This window comes from Ambystoma mexicanum, chromosome 11 (genome assembly GCF_040938575.1).
Source record: "Ambystoma mexicanum isolate Mex_15411 chromosome 11, UKY_AmexF1_1, whole genome shotgun sequence".
In the NCBI taxonomy this organism is placed as follows: domain Eukaryota; kingdom Metazoa; phylum Chordata; class Amphibia; order Caudata; family Ambystomatidae; genus Ambystoma; species Ambystoma mexicanum.
In genome coordinates this window covers 764,618,997-764,629,900 of record NC_090934.1, presented here as the reverse complement: position 1 = coordinate 764,629,900, position 10,904 = coordinate 764,618,997, and positions in this window count along the sequence as shown.

The following is a 10,904-nucleotide window of genomic DNA, read 5'->3' as shown; positions in this document are numbered from 1 at the left end:
TGCTACTCCAGTCCTCTTAAGACGTGAACCGAAGTGTGACAACTGCATGAACTACTGCATAACATATTGTACGGTTAACCTTACATCACACTGCTGCGACTTACATGAAAATTGCAACCTATCATTCATGTCAGACTTATGTAATATTTGTTTTGGATTGTGTTAATTGCTTATTTGATGACCTTCAACTGGTCAACAATCGGCCTTTGCCCACACCTTTTATTCATTATATGTTAAATTCTGGATGTTTTATATTGTTTGCTAACTGACCATTCATGTATCTCTACCCCATTAGTCTACTAGGCACCCTCTTTAGCGAACCGCCCAGCAGCTTGTGCCGCTAACATGGAGGATCCCTAATCTAGCCATACCCTTGTGCTGATTGTAAGTACTTCCCTATCTGTAATGCACACCCACCTTTAATCTAGGTAACGCTCTTTTTTATTTCTTCAAAACTTTCGCCTCCTGATACTAGCAGTGATACTACCATCAGCCTAAACTACTCACTGAACTTAGTATGGTTGCCACTAAGTTACTCCTTGACGTTCTCTTGAGCATCGCAACACTGTGCTTGCATTTCTCAGGTGTGCTGACTGCTCTTCAATTTGCAAAGAAAATGCCCCCTTCTCACAAGATTAAACCTACGCTCTTTCTCCCACTACTACAAGAATCGTGCCACATGTCCATTATCAATCCGACTCCATTCTTACCTAAACTGGCGTTAAACTCTGAAAATGGTGGGGCTAGCCAAACTAGCCCTTACTGCCCACCCAGCATTACTCCCCATCAATGGATCGAGCGGTTCACCTCCAAACCCACCCCTAACCAACCTTGCTGCGGCGACTACAGAAACAGAAGACTTGGGTCTAGGCTCATCATTGACGCACACCCAACCAACATCTACCAGGAGATAACCATACAGCCTAACACTCCATATCCTTCTAAGCCGAGCCCACTGTGCCCCACTACCACAAGTTCACTTCCTAAAAAACACAAGTAAAAGCGAGACAGACCACCTGCTCCACACCCACAGACTAAGTCACCTCACCCCCATCTCAGACCAAGTCCCCTTTCATCAAAGAGGCCTTAATAAATCCCAGATTTATCGTTGCACAACAGACATAGCAGACTGAATCAGACAACGAACTTGACTTCCTAGCAATATCAGAAACCTGGCTCCATGCTGCTGCTGGGCCCTCGCTAATGCTAGCCATTCCTGACTCCTATACCATCATTCGAGCAGATAGGGAAACGTCAAAGGGCGGAGGGGTTGCCTTCATAGCTCGGGCTAACCTGGCACTCAGGCCCTCGACCACCTTTATGGTCAACTCTTGTGAACTCCTCACAGTTAAATTAACAACCTCCCATACTAGCACCCTAAGTCTCCACCTCATATACAGGCATCCTTGACCTACTGGATACTTTGAGGAGGACATAATCATGTTGCTCTCAGACAATACCAAACCCTTATCACAAATCTTAGTTCTAGGCGATTTCAGCCTAGGCCTGTCCGACCCTAATGACCAGGCTGCGAAATAATTGTAAGAATCCTTGAGTGAACTTAACTTTACGCAAAGAATCAACCAACCCACACACGTGAAAGGACGAACTTTAGATTGGCTGGCTGACCATAACTGCATCACCGCATTAACCACCATCGAACCTCAGTCATGGACTGATCACTCACTGATTACTTTCACCATCAGTGTTACCCGTCCAGCTACCAAAACTAAGATTATCGTCCCACCCTTAATCACTAGAAATAAGCGTATTATCACAGCCAAGAAACATACTTCTCTCCTGATCCCAATACTGAACTCCGCCACTACCAAAAACCCTGAAGAATTAATCAATCTATTCAATAAACCCTTGACCAAGGCCTTAGACACCATTGCTCCACTGAAACTCTGCAAAAGCAAACCTAAAGCTCACCTCAACACCTGTTTTAACCCACATTTGAAAGCACTTAGGCTTGAAAAAAGGAAATGTGAAACCACCTGGAAGAACTTACCTTCCAAAGAGAACAAAGATAAAGTAACCAAAATCTCCTCCCTCTACAAAGCAGAGATCATCAGAACCAAACATGAAATTTACGACGACAGGATTCAGAACGCCAGTTCTAGTATCAAGGCACTATTTGGAATTCTAAGAGAGTTAGAATCTCCTATAGCCCCCGATGACTCTCACCCGAAAAACAAAGACTGGTCCACTGGCATCCAAAATGCCTTGGCTAACAAAATGGCCACATTACAAAACAAAATGGCCACTAAAGAGTTTAACATTAACATCACTGATACTTTTCAGAAATCTGAAAAAATATTCGCCCTCAATACTTTACAAGAATTCAAATTTGCCCAAGCTACTTTACCAGAGGTCAAAAAAATGATTGCCCCTCAGAAACCATCTTGATGGCAAGGCGACATCTGCCCTGCACAAATTATAAAAGACGCAGCCAGAGATCTCACCACTTTTAGCACTAGGATAATAAATTCATCCTTCAAGTCTTACCAGGTTCCTACTAACCTCAAAGATGCATGGGTACTCACTTTACTAAAAACAAGCCTCCCTTGACCCCACCATTGCTACCAAATACAGACCAATAACTACAGTCCCTTTTTTACTCAAAATTATCGACAAGGCAGCCTATATCCAAATCCAGACTTACCTTGAGACTTATAATCTTCTAGGGTTCAGACAGTCTGGCTTTAGAACCCTCCACGGAACAGAAACAGCCCTAGTTGATTTGAAAACCCAAATTGACCTTATGAAAGATAATAGACAATGCGCACTACTTCTCCTGCTAGACCTCTCTACCACCTTCGACTTGGTGGACCATAACATACTCTGTGAGCATCTCACATCATCAGCCAACTTCTCACAAGAGGCTGCAAACTGGACCAAGTCCTTCCTAAATAAGAGAACAATGAGAGTCTTCTCTCCATCCAATGCCGCCGACCCTATACCCATCACCTGTGGAGTGCCACAAGGCTCCTGCGTCTCCCCTACATTATATAATGTTTTTACCAAACCTCTTTTCGGCATTTTGGACCGCCTGGGTGTCCTCTACACCATCTATGCAGATGACACCCAGATACTGATACCTCTATCTGGCAACTATGACTCTGACAACGCCCTACTAAACAAAATGTATCTTATCATTGTGGGATATTTCAACCCATGCCAATGTGCCACACTACATCCCTTTGCCAATGGGGGAAAGACAACTGCCAAAAATGGAGGCGCTAACCCCTGTGCATGTTAAATCTGCAAAAACTGCGCAGGGTTCAGAAATCACAAAGAGGGTGCACCACCTTGCCACACACATGCAAAGTTGATGTCAAAGCAAGAACTCCCTGCGAGAGAATGCCAGTGGGCGTTACCTGTCACATGAATCAAGGCCACAAAAGTGGGCTAAAATCCGAAAATGCCCTTAAATACAGCTTCCTAATCAATGGTAACCTCCAAAGTGCTGTTTTGGTGCTAATTTCAGTCATTTCACCAGTGAGCTATTGAAATTAAAGGTTTCTGAAACTATAGATTCTCCAGTGTAGTCAGAGGAATCCAGGCCTTGCTGACAGGTGCATCAGAAAATTAGCTGTCAAATCCAATTTAAATGTGTTTCTGTTTCCTGATTAAAATGGCAACATTCACCTATTTAAAGCATGTTTGTGAAGGGCTAATTGTTTTAAATGTCCAAATCCCTTATACACTGTGCTTATATTTTATATGTGTGAAATGAAAAGACTTTAATTTAAAGGAAACCACAGTCTGGAGCTAATCAACTATTTAATTCTGATTGGACAGTGGCCTGACAGTGCCTGGCCTGGGAAAGTTGACATCTCAGCTTGAAACTCCCTTGTAAACAGGAAGCCTAATAGTTCCCACATAATGACAACAAGGAGCACAATGAGACCGCATGAGACATTCGTCTCTGGCTGAGCCAAGAACAAAGGACAGGCTAAGCATTGACCTCTGCTGGGAGGGTCAGGATACTTCACTCTCCAGGAAGGGGACACACCTCCGTGATCAAAGGACTGGACAGCTGTTGCTTGTGAAGGGGAGGTACCAAGAAAAACAAAAACTGCTGTGACTTTGGAAATCGTTCTTTGTGATTAAAGTTGAAACTCTTTACCTGAGCAACCTAAAGAGGGATAAATCTGAACATTGGTAGACATTAACCTAATTTTAGGCTTTTGCTTTTAAGATATTGATGAAGTCTGTACTACTTAAGGAACGAAAGTTACAAAAAATCCTTATGGTAGAAGAACTAGTAATGTTGCAAGCCTAAGATTGTATGTACATGATCCACTGATAAGCGCCCAGAGGTGTACCGAATCCAAACTGTTATGATTAAAATTGATGAAATCCCATAGAATGAGAAAGATAGCTCTCACCGAGATGGGAATTAGACGCGAGTATAAACCATAAAAAATGTAATGCACGTGTCTCATTTTAGTAGAGGGCATAATTGTAAAAATGTGTATTTATGGGAAAGCTAAATTGTAGTCAAAATCAATGTGGGAGTTCCTAAGTCGCATCATAAAGATGATAGCTCTGTTCAGACTGCCAACCAGGACAAAGCATGTGCCTGTAGCGACTCACAGCCGTGGGAGCAAGTTTTGAAATACTGCCCAGACCATGAACTTAGGTGATGGCATTTGATAGCATAAATATAGGAACTTCACAACACATAGGACACTGCTTCCAGAACCCATCCAGATTCTGCGCAGCACCTTGTTCTAGAACTCTTCATCTTGTAGCTGACTCCAGACTTCTTTGAAGATCCAGATTTCCTTGCAGACTCTAGACTTTAGCATTGCTGAACTCTTGCCAGCTAGACCCAATTTCAAAACATCCAAAACTTAAAAGAATAATTCTGATTCAGCTTGGCTTGCTACCATTAAGGCTTGCCCGCTGAAACTTCCATCCTGTAATCTGCCGTGTCCAGTGACCAGAAGTGCCTATCCAAATCCAGTCTGAGGCGCAGTCTAAAATTGACCAGAACCGCGCCGCTGATCCAATCCCTCCAGAGGTGCCCTGCTGCCGGTAGACCTGATCCGACCCAATGACCAGAGCTTACGGTCCCCTTTAATTACAAAGGACTGTAAGTATTAACAGGAAGAACAGTGACCCATAGTTTATCTGCATTGTATCATCCCAATCTCAACCCATCCCATCTTTAAATTCAGAACCCTAGTATTGTTAGAATCCTTCTTGCGCGGATTTATTTTCTCATCTGTGTTACAAAACCATAATTCCTTATTTTGAGTAACTAAAGTAAATCCCAGAACGAAATGGAGTATCCACCACGTGAATGGTTGCGCTGGCCACGTAGCTGTGAAGATTCATGTGTGGCCTCCTCTTTTTCATTGTCATTAATATAGTGTAATAAAACTGATGTCATTTTTAAAACCGAATTCCTGTTCCATTTTCGCACCTATTTTGCAAAACACACCTCTCACTAAAACCTCTATAACTTCTTCAAATTTAAAGATAGAAACGGAATTTCAACTCTCACTGATACCCAAGACCCTTAGCTACATCCACAACTAAAATCACTGCGGTACAGTGTAACTGACCAGTTCTTCTCCAATATCACATAGTAGAGGTTTGCCACGAATTTGCAGTTGTCAAAAGTTTACATGTGTCTTTTCCCCACTTTCAAAGTGTTTCTTCCATCCCATCCTGATCTAAAGTGTGTACTGTTGTTTATATTATAGCTCATGTGTGTTAGGACCTGTTTAGTGTTGTTTTCCTTAGAATTATTCTCAATTTAAGCATTTTTGCACCCTTTTGCCTTATTTTACAAAGCAATTGTCAGGTGTCAGTTTAAAAGTGTCACTTTCCAAAAAACGGTTTTCTCTCTTGTTTGGGGAGGAAGATTGCATTTAAGCTCTAGACATTATCTTTCATTCCTGAATACCTGCTGATTACTTACATCTGTGTAGGATTGCTCATTTGTATTTAAAAAAATCTTTGCAAGGGGAATATTCCAATTGCTTGACTTATATTCTGAATTGTCTTACCACTGTTAGGTGATTGGTGTCCTATATATAACATGTGTGATTTGAATATTAAATAAATAAAATAAATATTTACCTTTACAAACTAGCCCGATTCCTGGTTCAGTGTGACCTGGGGGATATTTTGAAATGGGTGTGATATGAGTGGTATATCATTCAGAATATTAAACTTATAGACACAAATCGAATAAGGGTTTTATTGCGCACTACATGTACATGCTAGGCGAGACCTGGGTGTGTGTCTGATTGAAATCCCTTACAGTTTGGGGCTCGTGCCACGATTCTGAAGTTGAAATACCACCCATGACAGTCTAGCACAGCATACTATACTGGGTTGGGGTACTGTGCTACACTGTACAAGCACCTCTAAAATAAATACTCCAAAAAAATCCAGCCTGTTTGCAAAAGTAAATTTACCCTGAAATAAGACATAAGGAAATTGATATTTCTGAAATTACTATTGCGAGGGAACACTTCCTGCACAAAATGTTTGTCAGGGGTGACTGGCCCGAACAGGATGAACAGGTATGGCTACAGGAAATATAACAAGTCACTGCAATAGACCTAGATACATGGCAGGACAAGGGTCCATTTCACCAAGCACTTAGCGAACTACACATGGCCCCAAAAATAAAAGAGGAGCAGTGTAAAATTGCCAAAATAGCGGCCTACCTGTACCTCCACGTAGGAATAATACAGGAAAAGCATGCAGACAATATAGTTCTGGCAAAGAAGCAAGGGGAAACACTGCAGAAAATCCAAATTAATCTGGACTCTGCAGAGCAAAGGCTCCAGAAGAGCCAAGAATCAGAAACAGAGGCTACGCAGTATATTACCAAATTAAAGGAAGATCTGGCTCTCTTACAGCAAAAGAATGCAGAGCAAGATAACAAATTACAGACACTGCAAGATGAGTATCAGGAAAGGGTTGACTCTTTAAAACAGAATCAGCAGAAGCTGGCGCAACAGTTAAATTACAACAGAGCATGCGCAGAACAGATAGTCACATTACAGAACCACATAGAATCCTTGAAAGAGGAAAATAATAAATTAATTATTAAAGACATCCACTCTCAAGAGGAATTTGAAGAGGAGTGCCAGAAATCTAGTACGTTTAAAAAACAGAGGGATGACCTGATTGAACAGAGGGGCTCTCTAAGTCAGGAGAGGGACGCCTTAGACCAGGAAGTCAGCCAATTAAAAATTAAGTTAGAGGAAAGAAAGCTGGCCATTCAAGAGTTTAGTGAAGTTAAAACTGAATATGAGAAGCTCCTAGAGCACACCAGGCAGGTGTAGGATGCTCTGGAAAAGAACACTCAGACCAGTAACGACAAGACTCAGGAGGTGGGTCTCCTGCAGCAATAATTGGGCCAGTATTTCCAATCCAGGCAGGAAGCACAGAGAGACAATGAGGCTCTATGTGAAAGGAATGATAGGCTCCACAAACAGATAGCCGTGCAAGAGCAAATCATTGAGACCAGTAAGGCCTTAATAGAGGAGCAAAAGAGTCAGATGGTGGCATGTCACCAGGGAATAGGGGCTGAAAGAGATGAGGTAGGAAGGGACAGACAAACCCCTGAGCACAACATCAGGACCTCTGTCATCAGGGACAGTACCATGGACTCTGCCGCCCTCATGTCCACTGGCTCATATGAACCAAGGGCCACGGGGATGGTAGACTTCAGCAGAATGGGAAACATGGGACTGACAGATCAGCGCCTCCGAGAAATGGATGGGCGGACATCTCTGTACAGATTCCCACATGTTAGGGCTAGCCTCTCTGATCAGGAAGACTCCAGTGAGGGGAGAATCAGGGAATTAGATCCTCATAAATACTGCCTACCAAAGGATCAGTCTGTAAAATTTGGTGGGGGAACTCCATGAAACTAGGCCCACAAAGAGTATCTTAAAGACCTCTTCCCAGCTAGGGCAATGGGGTTCGGGGGTAATAAGCCAATCCTGGGAGCAAGGGAGAGTCGGAAGACTCTGAGCGCCACAGGTCTCAAGAAACTAGGCCCCCACATTCTGCAAGCCATTCCCAAGCTTGCAGCATCAGGGAGAGCCTAGAGGATCAGACAGCCACCTCCTGTAGCAGTGCCTCTGAGTCAGAGGATGAGTGGACACGGATAACTAAGACTAAAAAGGCCAACAAAACTAAAAGGGCCCTACTGAAAGATCCCCTGAAACAGATCAAGGCCATTAGGAGCGGCAATTCTGACCAGCTTGGCTTGCTACCATTAAGACTTGCCCGCTGAAACTTGCATCCTGTAATCTGCTGTTTCCAGTGACCAGAAGGGCCCATCCAAATCCAGTCTGATGCGCAGTCCAAATTTGACCAGAACTGCGCCGCTGGTCCAATCCATCCAGGAGGTGCCCTGCTGCCGGTAGACCGGATCCTACCTAATGACCAGAGCTGACGGTCCAATTTAATTACAAAGGACTGTAAGTATTAACAGGAAGAACAGATACCCATCGTATATCTGCATTGTATAATACCAATCTCAACCCATCTTTAAATTCAGAACCCTAGTATTATTAGAATCCCTTTTGCACTGATTTTTTTACTCATCTGTTTTACAAAACCATAACTCCTTAGTGATTTTGAGTAACTAAAGTAAAATCCCAGAACGAAATAGAGTATCCACCACATGAATGGTTGCGCTGGCCACATAGCTGTGAAGATTCATGTGTGGCCTCCTCTTTTTCATAGTCATTAATATAGTGTAATAAAACTGATCTGTCATTTTTAAAACCAAATTCCTGCTCCATTTTTGCACCTATTTTGCAAAAACGCCTCCCACTAAAACCTCTATAACTTCTTGAATTTTAAAGATAGAAACGAAATTCCAACTCTCACTGATACCTAAGAACTTTAGCTACATCCACAACTAAAAACCGCATTGCGGAACCGTGTATTTGACCCGTTCTTCTCCAATATCACATAGTAAAAGTTTGCTGCGAATTTGCAGTTCTCAAAAGTTTACAAGTGTCTTTTCCCCATTTCAAAGTGCTTCTTCCATCCCATCCTGATCTAAAGTGTGTACTGTTGTTTATATTATAGTTCATGTGTGTTAGGACCTGTTTAGTGTTGCTTTCCTTAGAATGTTTCTCCATTTAAGCAGGTTTGCACCCTTTTGCATTATTTTACAAAGCAATTGTCATGTGTCAGTTTAAAAGTGTCACTTTCCTAAAACGGTGTTCTCTTGTTTGGGGAGGAAGATTGCATTTAAGCTCTAGACATTATCTTTCATTCCTGAATACCTGCTGATTACTTACATCTGTGTAGGATTGCTCATTTATATTTAAAAAAAACTTTGCAGGGGGAATATTCCAATTGCTTGACTTATATTCTGAATTGTCTTATCACTGTTAGGTGATTGCTGTCCGATATATAACATGTGTGATTTGAATATTAAATAAATAAAATAAATATTTACCTTTACAAACTAGCCTGATTCCTGGTTCAGTGTGACCTGGGGGATATTTTGAAATGGGTGTGATATGAGTGGTATATCATTCAGAATATTAAACTTATAGACACAAATCAAATAAGGGTTTAATTGTGCACTACATGCTAGGCGAGACCTGGGTGTGTGTCTGATTGAAATCCCTTACATCATTCAGGCCTAGATGGCCACCCATAGCCTCTGCCTGAATGACGATAAAACTGAAATTCTCATTCTGGGTGCCTCCACCTACCTCAACAAACTAAATCCTAAATATGTGTCCTTCAGCATAGACAGCAACACGATCAAAACAGCTAAAGAAACCAAAACTTTCGGTTTTTATATCGACTCCACCCTGAACTTGAGGAAACAAGTTAATGCCACTGCTATGGCTACCACCTACACTTGTAAGCCTATCCATGCCTGTAAAGCCTACCTGTCTACAAACAGCTGTATCACATTAGCTCGAGCACTAATCTTGTCTAAACTTGATTACTGCAACGCACTATATGCAGGAGCAAATAAGCAAGTGATAAACTACAAACCCTACAAAATAATGCCTTGAGGACAGCCTTGAGTATTCCAAGGAAAGACCACATTTCCGAAATAAAACTGAGTCACAAATGGCTTTCAATCCAGGACAGAATTTATTTTAAACTTGTCTCCATCTCCCACAAATGTCTCAACAATGCCGCCGCTAAATACCTGAAAGACAAAATCATCCCAAAATCTTTGTCCAGACCCACGAGATAAGCCAACTCCTTCTGCATAATAACGCATCGCTTTAATCTGAAGAGAGCCGGAGGCACTAGCTTCCCGGTGCAAGCGGCCATAACCTGGAATGCCTTACCACTCAATTTATGGATTGACCAAACCTTCCACAGGTTTAGATCTAACACCAAAAAACGGCTTACGAGGTATGCATCCATGTACTTCACTGTCATGTATTCAAGTACCCATTGCCTTGCCTGACTTATCCATGTATTCACTTTTTCCAAGCTGTCTTGTATTGCGCCCAGATACCTCAGGGTGTGGCACACTTTATAAATAATAAACAAACAAACAAACAAACAATGAGCATTAATTTCAGTTTCCCAGGCAAAATAATGTTATAAAAGAGTGTTTTATGTAAAGTGCATTGGCAAAATCAATACATAAGTAATGGATTATTATAAGTGCTGAAGTGTTAGCATATTTAAATCCAAGAATAGGGTCCAAATAATGTCACAGGGGCATCTCATCACTTGTGCCGAAAAACTGAACAGGCAAATCCACTAAGGATAGCTGAATGAGTGCATTTAGATGCGCTCATTTGGCTGCCCTTCATCAACCTTTGTACATTTGAGCAAATCAGGGAGGACTCCTGCACTTTTAAAAGCACATCTCAAATTCACTAACGGGGTGCAATTTTAAATGCACAGAAATTAGGATCATC